We start from the raw sequence: 13,780 nt of genomic DNA, 5'->3' as shown, positions 1-13,780 counted from the left end.
GCTCAGAAGGAATCTCATAAATTACAAGCAATAAAAGAAATTAAGAAAGGCAAAACTCAGTTGTCCCCCAAGAACGACAGAAAATAATTCAAATACTTGGATCAGGGTTTCAAAAGTTTTAACATCTTTTTTTTTTCCTAAATAAATACAAGTATGGAAGCAATTGATAGTATCTATGATTTGGATGATACTATTATTATCTCAAACTCCACTAAAAAAGAAGATTACTTCAAGGTAAATGCAATAACTGGAACAGACTGGAATACGAATGGTACAAAAAGTTTTGAAATAAATAATCAACAAACCTATTTGAATCTCTCCGAAAGTTTCTTGTTGTGTAAATTTAAATTCACTAAGGCTGGGAATAACACAAACGCTACACTTGTAAATGATTTCTTCTGGAAAATGTTTGATAGTGTGCGTTTGTATATTGGAACACAAGAAGTTGAAGCGGTTGATTATGTCTCTGCTGTATCTGAAATGATAAAATTTACACTCTATACATTCAGTGATAGAATGGGAAAGGGGTCTGTCGAAGGTTTTATTCCTGATATGTCAACGGGAACAAACACAGACCCTGGATATACTCAAAGGAAAGGAATGTATAATGATGATACAAAAGCAGAAAATAGTTTTACTGTGGCAGTTCCTCTTAAAGGTATATTTGGATTTTGTGATCATGATAAAGTTCTGTATGGCCTTAAAATTAGATTTCAACTACAAAGGAATGATAATGAAAATCGATTGCTTTTTGGTGTTGGTCGTGCTTATGGTGATCAGAATAAATTTGTAATTGAGGAAATGAGTTGGTATATCAGTGAATATACTCCTAATCTTAAAACAGAAGAGATGTTGAATCGAAATCGGACAAACTTTAAACTCTGACTGAAGTCAAATAGGATTTCACAATCGGCCGGGTAGAATCCTTGGAAGATCACAACAAGGTGGGTTCAAAAAAAAAACAAAAAAAACATAAAAAAAAAAAAAAAAAAAATTCCATCTTCGGTGTAAGTGTTTGTGTGTGTGTGTGTGTGTGTGTGTGTGTGTGTGTGTGTGTGTGTGTGTGTGTGTGTGTGTGTGTGTGTGTGTGTGTGTGTGTGTGCGAGCGTGTGTGTGTGTGTGTGCGCGAGCGCGTGCGCGCGTGCGTGCGTGTGTGTGCGCGTGTGTGTGCGCGTGCGTTTGTGTTTGTGTAGCCAAATATGTTTGCGGTGCTTTAGATATATAGCGTATTTTCGTCGAAGTTTTGCGAGTGTTGAAAAAATTTCAATCACTCGACCGTCACGCAGTCGATGTTGTAACGACCGCGCAAGTGGATAATCTCTTCGAACACGGTGGTGCCGGCCACGATCGTCCTTCGTTTGCACGTTAGTGAGGGAGATGCGAGATGCGAGATGCAAGATGCGAGATGCAAGATGCGAGATGCAAGATGCGAGATGCGAGATGCGAGATGCGAGATGCAAGATGCACGAGTGTGTGTACGTGCATGCGTGCACACATGCTTGAGTGGTGCAAGCAACAAAAACAGCTCGTTGAGAGTTCGAGCAAAAGGGCGGCGTGACGCGATGTGTGATTTGAGGTGTGGGACACGAGCGGCTTTGCGATTGAAACCATCTATCCCGGAGAGAGGGAGAGTGTCGCACACGGTCGGCTTTACGATCATGATTCCCGTCGTGTTTGCCGTGGGCCTTGTCTCGGTCTGCGGAGCGTGCGCTCGGCGGAGCAGCGGAGCAGCGGAGCAGCGGAGCAGCGGAGCAGCGGAGCTTCCGTCGCATGCTCGGGCGGATCCGTGCGCTTCGCGCGTACGTACGTTTCGATGGCCTTTACGTTTCCGTCAGCACGTCTTGTGACGAGGTAGAACACTCGTTCGGTTGGTCATGGTCCTCGAACGTACCACAAACTGTGTGTTTGAGAGCTGCGCGGCTGCGCGGCTGCGCGGCTGCGCGGCTGCGCGGCTGCGCGGCGGTTGGGAGTTCGGCGAGCGGTTGTTCGTCGTCGACGCGATTCACTGGCGATGTCGCTGCTGCCCCTCGTCCGGAGTCCCTCCGTTGCTTTTTGTCGGTCGGGTCTTCTCCGTGAATGGGGCAGCAGTCGTGACGGTCGTCTTCGTCGTGAGCGAGCTTGTGTGCCGAGTGGCTCCGTGCCGCGTTTCACGTCGTATCTTTGCCCGACGTGTCCGAGCAGTTTTACCGGTGGTCGTGCGGCACTCCGTGCTGCACTCGGCCGACGGTCGGGTTCCCGTGCGTGTCACGGGGTCTTCGTCGGCGAGTGTAACGAACCAAGGGTCGAGTGACAGTACGCGGTCGCCCGGAGGTTGGAGGTTCGACGGTCGGACGGCCGTGTCCGCTCGTTCCTCGGGTGGCCGACGTATGCGGTTGCGTGTGATTTTTGTTTTTGGGCGACGAGTTCTTCGGTCGCTCACCGTGGATTTGGTGGAGCGTCGCCGCGTACGATGGGCGTGAGCCTGGCGAGGTGGCCGCGACGGTTTTTCGCGCGCTCGCGAAGCCGCGCGTGCTGCCCCGGGTCGGACCCGGCGGTGTCTTCGGCCCGGCCGGTGCCGGTGCGTCGGACTGTTTGGTTGTTCCGAATCGGCGCCTCCCGGGCACTCGGGTCTGACTCTGTCTGACCGCTTTCGTTCCGCCGAGCGCGCCGGTGTGTGCGAGGACGCGGTCGCGACATGGGTTTTCGGCTGGCCGACGTCATGGACGTATCGCTGCCGTTAACGCGCCCGTCGGAGCGCGGAGCGGTGACTCTTCCTTTGACAGGTGCAGCGATCGAGAGGCGCTAGAGATGCGTACCGAGTACGGGACGAACGTTGAACGTTGAACGTTGAACGTCGTTCGCGGCGTGAGGTTGTCGCGGGGGTGATACTGAGTACGGAGTACGGGACGAGAGGGACGAGGCGGCCGAGCCATCGGGAGCGATGTCGCGTGATCGTGTGCGCCAGAGGGAAACGACACGACGCGAAACGACACGAAAAGACGGTGGCGGGGTTCCGCCGCGGCGCGTCGTCGCGCGGTTCTCCCGGCGCTCCCCGGCGCGGCACGTGTGCCGACGTGCCGACGTGCCGTGGTGTTTACGGCGGCGGCTCCTCACGCCGCTCCCTGGTTGATCCTGCCAGCCGCATATGCTTGTCTCAAAGACTAAGCCATGCATGTCTAAGTGCGAACGGAAGGAACCGTTGAGACTGCGAATGGCTCATTAAATCAGTTATGGTCTCTTTGAGCGCTCGGAAGTTACTCGGATAACTGTGGCAATTCTAGAGCTAATACATGCAAACGAGTGCCGGTCCCCGCGGGTGAAGGTTCCCGGAAGTCGTGGGGAGGCGCGCATTTATCAGCACCAAAAACCGACGCGGTGCCCGCCCGCGTTCCCTTCCTTTACCCTTCGTGACTACGTCGGGTGGGGCCCTTCCTCCGGGGAGGGTTCGGGGCTCGGCGCGGGCCCGTCCACGGGATGGTGACTCTGGATAAACCACGGCAGATCGCTCGGCCTCAGCGCCGGCGACGTTTCATTCGAATGTCTGCCCTATCAACTTTCGATGGCAGGCTTCGCGCCTGCCATGGTGGCTACGGGTGACGGGGAATCAGGGTTCGATTCCGGAGAGGGAGCCTGAGAAACGGCTACCACATCCAAGGAAGGCAGCAGGCGCGCAAATTACCCACTCCCGACACGGTGAGGTAGTGACGAAAAATACCGATGCAGGCCTCGGTCGAGGCGCTGCTATCGGAATGGGTGCACCTTAAACCCATGTGCGAGGATCCATTGGAGGGCAAGTCTGGTGCCAGCAGCCGCGGTAATTCCAGCTCCAACAGCGTAAGCGAACGCTGTTGCAGTTAAAAAGCTCGTATTTGGAAATCACGCAGGGGCTCGCGGGGGGGGGGGACGTGCCGCGCTTCCGCGAGGCGCGCTTCCCGTCCCCGCCCGTCCCCGGCGGCGAGACTGTCGGAGCCCTGCGGACGCTCTTGGATGAGTGTCCGTGGCGGGCCGGAAGCGTTTACCTTGAGGAAACTGGAGTGCTCAGAGCGGGTCGGTAGAGCCTGTACACCGCAGCTGGGAATAATGGAATAGGGCCTCGGTCCTATTTTGTTGGTTTTGCGGGACGGAGGTCATGATTGAGAGGGACTGCCGGGGGCATTCGTACTGCGCCGCGAGAGGTGAAATTCTGGGACCGGCGCAAGACGGACTAAAGCGAAAGCATTTGCCAAGAATGTTTTCCTTAATCAAGAACGAAGGTCGGAGGCTCGAAGGCGATCAGATACCGCCCTAGTTTCGACGGTAAACTATGCCGACCGGCGATCGGGCGGCGTCGAATGGCATGACCCGTCCGGCAGCCACGAGGGAAACCAGGAGTTTCTGGGTTCCGGGGGGAGTATGGTTGCAAAGCTGAAACTTAAAGGAATTGACGGAAGGGCACCACCAGGAGTGGAGCCTGCGGCTCAATTTGACTCAACACGGGAAAGCTCACCCGGGCCGGACACGAGAAGGATTGACAGACCGAGAGCTCTTTCACGATTCTGTGGGTGGTGGTGCATGGCCGTTCTTAGTTGGTGGAGCGATCCGTCTGGTTGATTCCGATAACGAGCGAGACTCCGACACGCTAACTAGTTCCGCGACCCCGTCGTGGCCGGCGGACTAACTTCTTAGAGGGACGAGCGGCTGCAAGCCGCGCGAGATGGAGCAATAACAGGTCTGTGATGCCCTTCGATGTCCGGGGCCGCACGCGCGCTACACTGGACGGGCCAGCGTGTACCTCGCCCTTCGCCGACAGGCTCGGGTAAACCGCTGAGCCCCGTCCGTGATGGGGACCGGGGCTTGAGACAGTGTCCCACGAACGAGGAATTCCCAGTAAGCGCGAGTCATCAGCTCGCGTTGATTAAGTCCCTGCCCTTTGTACACACCGCCCGTCGCTACTACCGATCGGACGGTTTGGTGAGATCCTCGGATCAGCCCCTGCACGGGCCGTCCGTGGCACTCGTTGTCGTCGTGTCGGCTCGTGCCGGTGCGCCGAAAAGATGAGCGAACTTGACTGTCTAGAGGAAGTAAAAGTCGTAACAAGGTTTCCGTAGGTGAACCTGCGGAAGGATCATTATCGGGACGAGTCGGGACGAGTCGGGACGAGCATGGCCGATGGGACAGCACGGAGCGCCCTCGTTCGAGTACGTCGGGTCTATGGAGACCGTCGACGCAGTGTCGGAGGTGCGTCGGCGAGGATTTTTTTTTTTCTTTTTCCCCTTGATGTGTCTTCGCCGCGGTGTCGAAGAGCGCTCGTCGTCGTCGTCGTCGTCGTCGTCGTCGTCGTCGTCGTCGTCGTCGTCGTTTGCGCGGCTGCGCCGCGGCGGCGAGGGCCTCTTCTTTCTCGCCGCACCGCGGTCGAGGTGATGCGTGCGTCCGTCGAGACGACTCGGTCGTCGAGGGAACGCCATGGCGAGGCAGATGGAGCGATGAAGTTTTGTCCCACCGACGCGAGAGGAGGCGCGGGGTCGCGCTACCGCACAACTTCGTCGTCGGTGTTTCGTGAAGCATCGTCTTGGAACGACTCACAGCGGTGGATCACTCGGCTCGTGCGTCGATGAAAAACGCAGCCAACTGCGAGAACTGGTGTGAATTGCAGGATACACTGATCATCGATACGTTGAACGCACATTGCGGCCCCGGGCTACACACCCGGGGCCACGCCTGTCTGAGGGTCGCTCGATTATCGATCGGGAGCACGGGAGTCCTGGTCGCGCGTCGCGCTTCGCGCTTCGGTGGGCCAGGCCTCGCATCGCGCTTTGCGCCGTTCCCGCGAATGGGAGTTCGTGGCCGCTCGACGGTCGCGGCTCTTCGAAATGCAGTACCGTTGTGGTTTTTGCGTTGTTTGGTCGTGCCGCCGCCGTGGCCGTGGCGTGCGTGCGGTCGTCGGTGGCCCTCCGGTGAGTGAGTGAGCCTGCTTCGATTTCGACTTGGACTTGTTCGACTGGTTCGACTTGTTCGACTGGTTCGACTGGTTCGACTGGTTCGACTGGTTCGACTGGTTCGACTGGTTCGACTGGTTCGACTGGTTCGACTGGTTCGACTGGTTCGACTGGTTCGACTGGTTCGACTGGTTCGACTGGTTCGACTGGTTCGACTGGTTCGACTGGTTCGACTGGTTCGACTTCGACTTCGACTTCGTCGCGCGTGCGCGCACGGCTCCGTGTCGGTGTGGCGACCGCGGCGTATAGAGAGAGAAGGAGAGGGAGAGAGAGAGCGCAGAGAGCCAGATCCGAGTGTCCGCGTCTCCCGTGTGAGTCGCGACGGGGACCGGAGGCCGGACACGGAGAGCGCGTCGCTCTCGTGGCTGCGGTGGCTGCGGTGGCTGCGGTGGCTGCGTGCCTCTCCGGGAGCACTTCGACGTTTGCGACCTCAGATCAGACGTGACGACCCGCTTAATTTAAGCATATTACTAAGCGGAGGAAAAGAAACTAACGAGGATTCCCTCAGTAACGGCGAGTGAACAGGGAAAAGCCCAGCGCCGAATCCCCGCCCGCACTACGGGCGTGTGGAGTTGTGGCGTACAGGAGCTCGCACCTCCCGGTATCGCTCGGGGGTCCAAGTCCTTTCGATCGGGGCCTCCTCCATGGACGGTGGCAGGCCGGTGCGATGGCCCCCGACGTGCCGGGGTCGGGTCTCTTTGGAGTCGGGTTGCTTGGGAATGCAGCCTAAAGTGGGTGGTAAACTCCATCCAAGGCTAAATACGTGCACGAGGCCGATAGCCGACAAGTACCGTGAGGGAAAGTTGAAAAGAACTCTGAAGAGAGAGTTCAAGAGTTCGTGAAACCGTTGCGAGGTAAACGGGTGGGATCCGCGCGGTCCGCCCGGAGGAGTCAGCCGTGGCGTCGGTCGCCCGTCGTGGGTGTCGCGGCACCCGTCCCGCGCCCGGACGCCGTCGCGTCGACCGTCCCCTCGTGGGTCGGGTGCGCTTCGACGATCCCGGTCAACGTGTGGGCGGGCCTCGCCCCTCGGCGGACGCGTCCGCCGCCCGGTGCACTTTCTCCGCGCGCGGTGCGCCGCGACCGGTTCCGGAGGCGGCCAGGAGCGCCTGGGTTTTTTTTGTCGACCGAGAGCTTTGCGATTTGTCGAGGCGCCGTGGCGGGGCCTGCGACCGGTGCTCTCTGCTTCGCGCGCCTTCGCGCGCCGTCGCGGGGGTGAAGGCACCGGGGCCGCGCCCGTCGCGGGGGCCTGGCGAGAGCGTTCGCTCGCCCCGGGACCGAGGGAAACCGGACGGAAAGAAAAGTCTGGCGCCGCGCCGCGTGCGAGCGTGGTTTCGCGAAAGCGGCCGTGTCTCGCGCGTCCGGGGCGCCTCCGCCGCCCGCCGCTCCGTCGACTGGCGGCGAACTGTTCTCAGTGCGTCGTCGACCGCGGTGCGGCGCCGCGGTGCCGTGCGCCTCCGGCAGGGGCCGTTTCCGCGTCCGCGTGGCCGGCGCGCCGAGGGCTTCGTGGTTCGCGCGTCGGTCGGGGCCCTTCCTTAGGGATCGGGGGGGGGTTCGGGTCCTCCGGGGCCCGTCGTCTCCCCGTGCGGGTTTTCCGGCCGCGCGCGCGCGCGCGCGTTTTCCTCGGGCGTGTAGTGTCGCGCGTCGGCGGTGCGGTCCCCGGCGCTCGGGGTCTGCGGCGAGGGTCGGAATCCCACCCGACCCGTCTTGAAACACGGACCAAGGAGTCTAACACGTGCGCGAGTCGAAGGGCTCGAAAGAAACCCCGGAAGCGCAATGAAAGTGTGCGGTGTGCGCGCGCGGTCGGGTTAAGGCGTCCCGTCCGCTCGGCGGCCGGGTCGGGCGGTGCGGGTGTCGGCGCGAGCGCGGTGCTCCTCGGGTCCGGTGGCTTCGCGCCTCCTCTCTCTCGGTGGGCACCCTCTCGCGTCTCTTCTCGCGCCGTTTCGGCCCGAACCGCCGGCAAGCGGTGAGGGCTCCCCTCGTGCTGGCGCGCGGCACCGTCGGGCGGGATCCTCGCCGCCGTGGCAGGGGCGAGGCGCACCGCCGGCCCGTCCTGCGCTCTCCGTCCGGCGCGAGCCGGCGGAGGCGGACGGAGCCACAGCGTACTTGTTGGTACCCGAAAGATGGTGAGCTACGCCCGGGCAGGGCGAAGCCAGGGGAAACCCTGGTGGAGGCCCGCAGCGGTTCTGACGTGCAAATCGATCGTACGACCCGGGCGTAGGGGCGAAAGACCAATCGAACCGTCTAGTAGCTGGTTCCCTCCGAAGTTTCCCTCAGGATAGCTGGAGCTCTCGCTGGATGCGCAGTTTTATCCGGTAAAGCGACTGACGAGAGGCATCGGGGCCGAAACGGCTTCGACCTATTCTCAAACTTTGAATGGGTAAGACGCCCGGCTCGCAGCTTCGGAGCCGGGCGCGCGCGCCGCGCGCGAGCGTGGCGCGTGGGCGAAGAATGCGAGCTGCCCAGTGGGCCACTTTTGGTAAGCAGAACTGGCGCTGCGGGATGAACCGAACGCCGGGTTAAGGCGCCGAACGCGAACGCTCATCGGAGCCCTGGCAAAAGGTGTTGGTTGGTCGAGACAGCAGGGCGGTGGCCATGGAAGTCGGAATCCGCTAAGGAGTGTGTAACGACTCACCTGCCGAATCAACTGGCCCTGAAAATGGATGGCGCTCGAGCGTCGGGCCTATACCCGGCCGTCGCCGGCGATGTACCTTCGAACGCGTCGTTCCTTCGCGCACGCGGAGCGAGCGGAGCGCGGTCCGTGCGCTACGCCGCGACGAGTAGGAGGGCCGCCGCGGTGGCGCTGAAGCCTTGGGCGCGGGCCCGGGTGGAGCCGCCGCGGGTGCAGATCTTGGTGGTAGTAGCAAATATTCAAACGAGAGACTTTGAAGGCCGAGGTGGAGAAGGGTTCCATGTGAACAGCGCTTGGACATGGGTGAGTCGGTCCTAAGTGACGGGCGAAGGCCTCGCGGACGATGTTGGGCGATGGTCTCCCATCCGCCCCGGTGCGAGCGAAAGGGAATCGGGCTCAGATCCCCGAACCCAGAGTGCGGAGAAAGGTCGGGGGATGGTTCGCGCTCGTCGCGGCCGCCCGACGTTGCGGTAACGCAAAGCGCGCCTGGAGACGGCGGCGGAGGTGCCGGGAAGAGTTTTCTTTTCTTCGTGAAGGGACGGGCGCCCTGGAATGGGTTTTACCCGAGATAGGGGCCCGCGCCCTGCAGAGCGTCGCGGCTCCTGCGGCGTCCGGCGGGCCCTCGCCGCCCCTTGAAAATCCGGGTGCGATGACTGAATCTCGCTCTGGGCCGTACCCATATCCGCAGCAGGTCTCCAAGGTGAACAGCCTCTGGTGCGATGGAACAATGTGGGTAAGGGAAGTCGGCAAGCCGGATCCGTAACTTCGGGACAAGGATTGGCTCTGAGGGCTGGGTCGGTCGAGCCGGGGCGCGAAGCGGCGTACGGGGACGCGCTCGCGGTCGGGCGAGCCTCGTTCGTTTCCCGGGGCCGCGGGGCTCCCGGCCCGTCGTCCGGTCCGTCGGCGTCACGCGGCGTGGCGTCGGGTCGTACCGTCGGCGTGGGCGGTGCGTTCGGCGGCGCGGCCGCGCAGCCGCGCAGTTCGCCGCCGTCCGGGGAGGTGCGTGCGGGGTGCCGGTCGGGGCGTTCCCGCCCCGCTCCTCGCCGGGGCGTCTTTTCTCTACCTTCGCGGTCGAGCTCTCCGCGTGGCGCGCGGCGACCCGCGTTTTGCGGTCGCGTTTCCGTCGCTTTCTCCCCCACCGCCTCGTGCGTCGGGGGGGGGGGGGGGTTCGCGGCGGGAGCTCGGCCGCGGCGCCCGTCGTCCGCGCGTCCCGTCGGGGGTCGAACGTGCGGCCGCGGAGAGGGGGAGCGTCTCGGCGTGGGGCGGGCGAGACACTTCGGCCGGTCTCGTCGCCGTCCCGGGCGCGGTAGCGTGTCGGCGCGCGCCATCGATCCCCGCCTTCGCGCCGGCGGGCCCGTGCCCTCTCGCGGGGCGTCGGCGTCGGGCGTCGTGGGCCGGATCGGCCCGGCGGCGGTCCCGGAGCGCGAGGGACTCTGTTGCGAACGTGAGCCGTCGCCTTCCCGCGGAGCGCTCCGGCTGCGGCGCGCGCGCGGTCCGCCCGGACCCGCCGCGTCCGGCGCCCTCTTCCGAGTCTCCCGAGGTTCCCTCTCGAGGCTCGGCCGTTGGGCAAAGGTGCGACGGTGCGAGGCCCGGGCGCGCGCGCGCGCCTCGGCCGGCGACCGACAGTCGCCTGAGAACCGGTGCGGACAAGGGGATTCCGACTGTTTAATTAAAACAGAGCATCGCGACGGCCGGCGATCGAGTGTGGACGCGATGTGATTTCTGCCCAGTGCTCTGAATGTCAAAGTGATGAGATTCAACGACGCGCGGGTAAACGGCGGGAGTAACTATGACTCTCTTATGGAGTCAGAGATCCGAGTGTTGATCGAGCGATAAGTCCTATTCTTGACCGAATTCTAAATATCGACCAACGAGTTTTCGAGTCTTGATTGAGCGATAAATCGTTTCGAAATGCCCCGGGCCTCTGGCCCCAACGTGCCTAAGATCTCCGCGTCCACGTCGCGAGAGTCGGAACAATCCCCATCGGGGATTGTACCAAGTAGAGATCGGGCTTGCTGCGGGTCTGGGATGCACTCCCCTTTCCAGCAGCTAACACTCTCTGCAGTGCCAGCTGAGGGCATGAGCAGAACTGTTGAGGACGCCGCCGCTGCGGCTGTCCCAGAGAGTGCAGCGCCTGAGCCACAAGAGGCTCAAGGGCGCGAGCGTGAGTGCGTGTGTGCGGATTGCGGTCGGAGCTTTGGAACCAAAACCGGTCTTGGGGTGCACAGACGAAGGGCGCACCCCTTGGTGTTCCACGCGTCCAATCTCCCCCTGCGGGTGAAGGCGCGATGGGACGACGAGGAGGTGTACTCCATGGCCGTCCGTGAGGCACAGCTAACACGTGATGGCGTAAGACTCATCAATCAAGCATTGATGCAGTTTATGCCCGGACGGTCATTGGAGGCCATTAAGGGGAAGCGGAGGCAACCCGCTTACAAAGCTCTCGTAAAAACCAGATTGAGAGAGCGAGCCCCGGGAAATACCATGCAGACGGGGCTCCCCCTTAAATCGTGTGCACCCCCCTGCGATGCTGGCAATATCACAGATGAGAACTCACCCACAATAGAAACGAGGGAACTGGTTCCCCCGTCCTATGTGGAGGTTGGTCTGGCAGACTCCAGCCAGGAAAGTGAGATGGATGACAAGTGGCAAGATGACATTAAGAATTATATAAAAGGGCTACCAAAAGGGACAACAACATGGAGCGAGCACCGACTGGATGACCTGATCGGTCGCCTGCACTTGGTTAGCCCTGAGGAACTTAGAAACGAGCTTGAGGCTATTGCGAGAATGATGACATCGAGTGTGAGAAGCAATGTTCGCCCAGTCGGAGGCACCGGGGGTCGTATGAGAAAGACAGCCCGAAAGAACACTGAGAGTACAGATGGAATTGGCAGTAAGTATAATAGTCCCACCCGTGCTCGGGGCGGGGGCAACGAGGTGGCCAGGAGGCAGGCTCGCAAAACTGAGTTCGCCGCGATTCAAAGATTGATTCGCGTGAACCCAGGCCGTGCCGCTAGACAGTGTATCTATGGATGCGGTGCAAACCCGTCTGTCTGCGGCCGGTCTGGTGTTGAACGTGGAGAAATCCGCGACTCTAGCGATTACCATCGACGCAAAGGCGAAGCGATACGTAGTGGACACTTCTGAAGTGTTCTACCTCGGACAGCAAAACCTAAGCGTGCTAGATGCTGCGAGCCAGTTAAAGTATCTGGGTATCCAGTTCCTTCCCCGCGGAGCGGCGCCATCTGATGGCTCCGCCCTCGAGAAGGGGCTGAGGAACCTAAGGCGAGCCCCCATAAAGCCTCAACAGAGAATGTTTATGCTGCGAGACCACCTCATACCCCAGCTCCAGCACGGCCTAGTCCTGGGAGCAGCCAGAAGAGGGACTCTCCGCAAGTTGGATGTGCAAATGCGCCATCATATTAGACTGTGGCTGAGGTTGCCAAAGGATACTCCTGTGGCGTACTTTCATGCCCGGTCGGCGGATGGCGGACTGGGCTTGCCCCAGTTCTCAGTGACGATTCCCATCTTGCGAGAGAGAAGGATGCGAGGGCTTGAACAATCGGACAGCCCATACGTAAGGGCTGTCATCAGAACGAAACTGGGTGATGTGGTGAGGAGCCGGAACACGTACAACCTGCATTACGGTGGAGAGCGTCCCAGGTCTATCAAGCAGGCGGACGTTATCACGGCCAAACTTTTGCACCAAGCTGTGGACGGGCGAGGTCTACTGGAAGCGAGCAGAGTACCGGAGCCAAATGACTGGGTTCTCGGTCGATCTAGGCTCCAATCCGGTAGAGCCTTCATCGACTCGGTGAAAGTGAGGGGCAATCTGCTCCCCACCGGATCCAGGTCGAGCCGTGGTAGACGGGGACAGGGAAATGAAGGATGGTGTGATGCGGGTTGTCGTGCAAAGGAATCTCTAAATCACATCTCCCAAGCATGTATTCGAACCCATGGTGGAACGGTCCAGCGACATGACGCAGTCTCGCGCTTCGCATGTGGTCGGCTGCGACAGCGTGGGTTCGTGGTTATTGAGGAGCCGAGGATTCCAACACCGGCGGGTATCCGAAAACCGGATATTATTGCAGAAAAGAACGGCAAACCGGTGATACTGGATACCCAAATAAAAAGTGATACTCTCAAGTTGTCGGACGAGCATGTCAGAAAAAGGAATTACTACGACACTCCGGAAGTCCTCGACTGGGTAAGGAACAAGTTTGAAAGTGAAAATGTGCCACTTGTCTCTACCATCACCCTGAGTTGGCGCGGAGTTTGGGCGCCGGAATCGGCTACCTTGCTCCGCGAACTTGGTCTCACAAAAGCCGACCTAAGACTCATCTCTGTGATGGTCGTAGAAAAGACCGCCTTGATGTTCCGATGGTTCAAGCGGTCCGCGCTTACGCGCAACGCGCCGCGCCAGTAGAAGGTCCATCTCAATCCAAAATTGTGCCGCGTGACTAAAAGGACGTACGGATTGACACCTGAGAAGTGATATGTCCCATGTTCGATTCTGGTCAAATCGATCGAGGGACAGTTGAAAGGCAGAGCGATCGCTGGGAGGATACACGGTGCGCCTGCGTCAAGTGGGGCACGCACCGGGCCACCCAGCGAGCCCTGCGAGCGGAGATTGGCAGGACACACGATGCGCCCGATGGAGGAGCCGTCTTTCCCCGCCCAGACCGGGATGGCGAATGGAAGACTGCCCATTGGGTACGCATCGGACTTCCAGGCAATTCTCCGCTAGGTATGGTGTGTCAAGACGGTAGGGAGATGGGTGCTGGCGATTCCTTGCCTCTATACCGAGGGGTTTAATGGCGAGTCAGCACGAATAGGTGCAAAGTGGCGGTACGAAGATGGATTGATAGAATGTATATGGCGCCTTGAATGTTCAGCGGGGGTAATGAGTTATTCTCTTACCCCGAGGAGAAAAAGTAGTATGTGCTCATGACCAAGACCAGGTCTGCGGGCACAACTATCATAGCCAAATGCCTCGTCATCTAACTAGTGACGCGCATGAATGGATGAACGAGATTCCCACTGTCCCTATCTACTATCCAGCGAAACCACAGCCAAGGGAACGGGCTTGGCGGAATCAGCGGGGAAAGAAGACCCTTTTGAGCTTGACTCTAGCCCGATTCTGTGGAGGGACTTGAGAGGCGTAGAATAGGTGGGAGGCCCGCCGGGGGCGCAC

The 13,780-nt window shown here is 59.9% G+C and overlaps 2 non-coding genes and 1 pseudogene across 2 annotated transcripts; all 3 read left to right on the top strand.

Moving 5' to 3' along the window:
• Positions 1–3,098: 3,098 nt before the first annotated feature.
• LOC147031234 (18S ribosomal RNA) lies at positions 3,099–5,089 on the top strand. The gene has a single exon (XR_015055635.1). It is a non-coding gene; the product is annotated as an 18S ribosomal RNA (ribosomal RNA).
• A 445-nt stretch (positions 5,090–5,534) lies between these two features.
• LOC147031233 (5.8S ribosomal RNA) lies at positions 5,535–5,690 on the top strand. The gene has a single exon (XR_015055622.1). It is a non-coding gene; the product is annotated as a 5.8S ribosomal RNA (ribosomal RNA).
• A 689-nt stretch (positions 5,691–6,379) lies between these two features.
• LOC147031232 (28S ribosomal RNA) overlaps positions 6,380–13,780 on the top strand; it is an 8,485-nt pseudogene continuing 1,084 nt past the window's right edge.

Source organism: Eptatretus burgeri, chromosome 2 (genome assembly GCF_056783735.1).
Source record: "Eptatretus burgeri isolate ZD-2024b chromosome 2, Ebu_testis_v1, whole genome shotgun sequence".
NCBI classification, from domain to species: Eukaryota; Metazoa; Chordata; class Myxini; order Myxiniformes; family Myxinidae; genus Eptatretus; species Eptatretus burgeri.
Note: the sequence above shows the minus strand (reverse complement) of the source record. Positions and strands in the feature narration are given on the sequence as shown.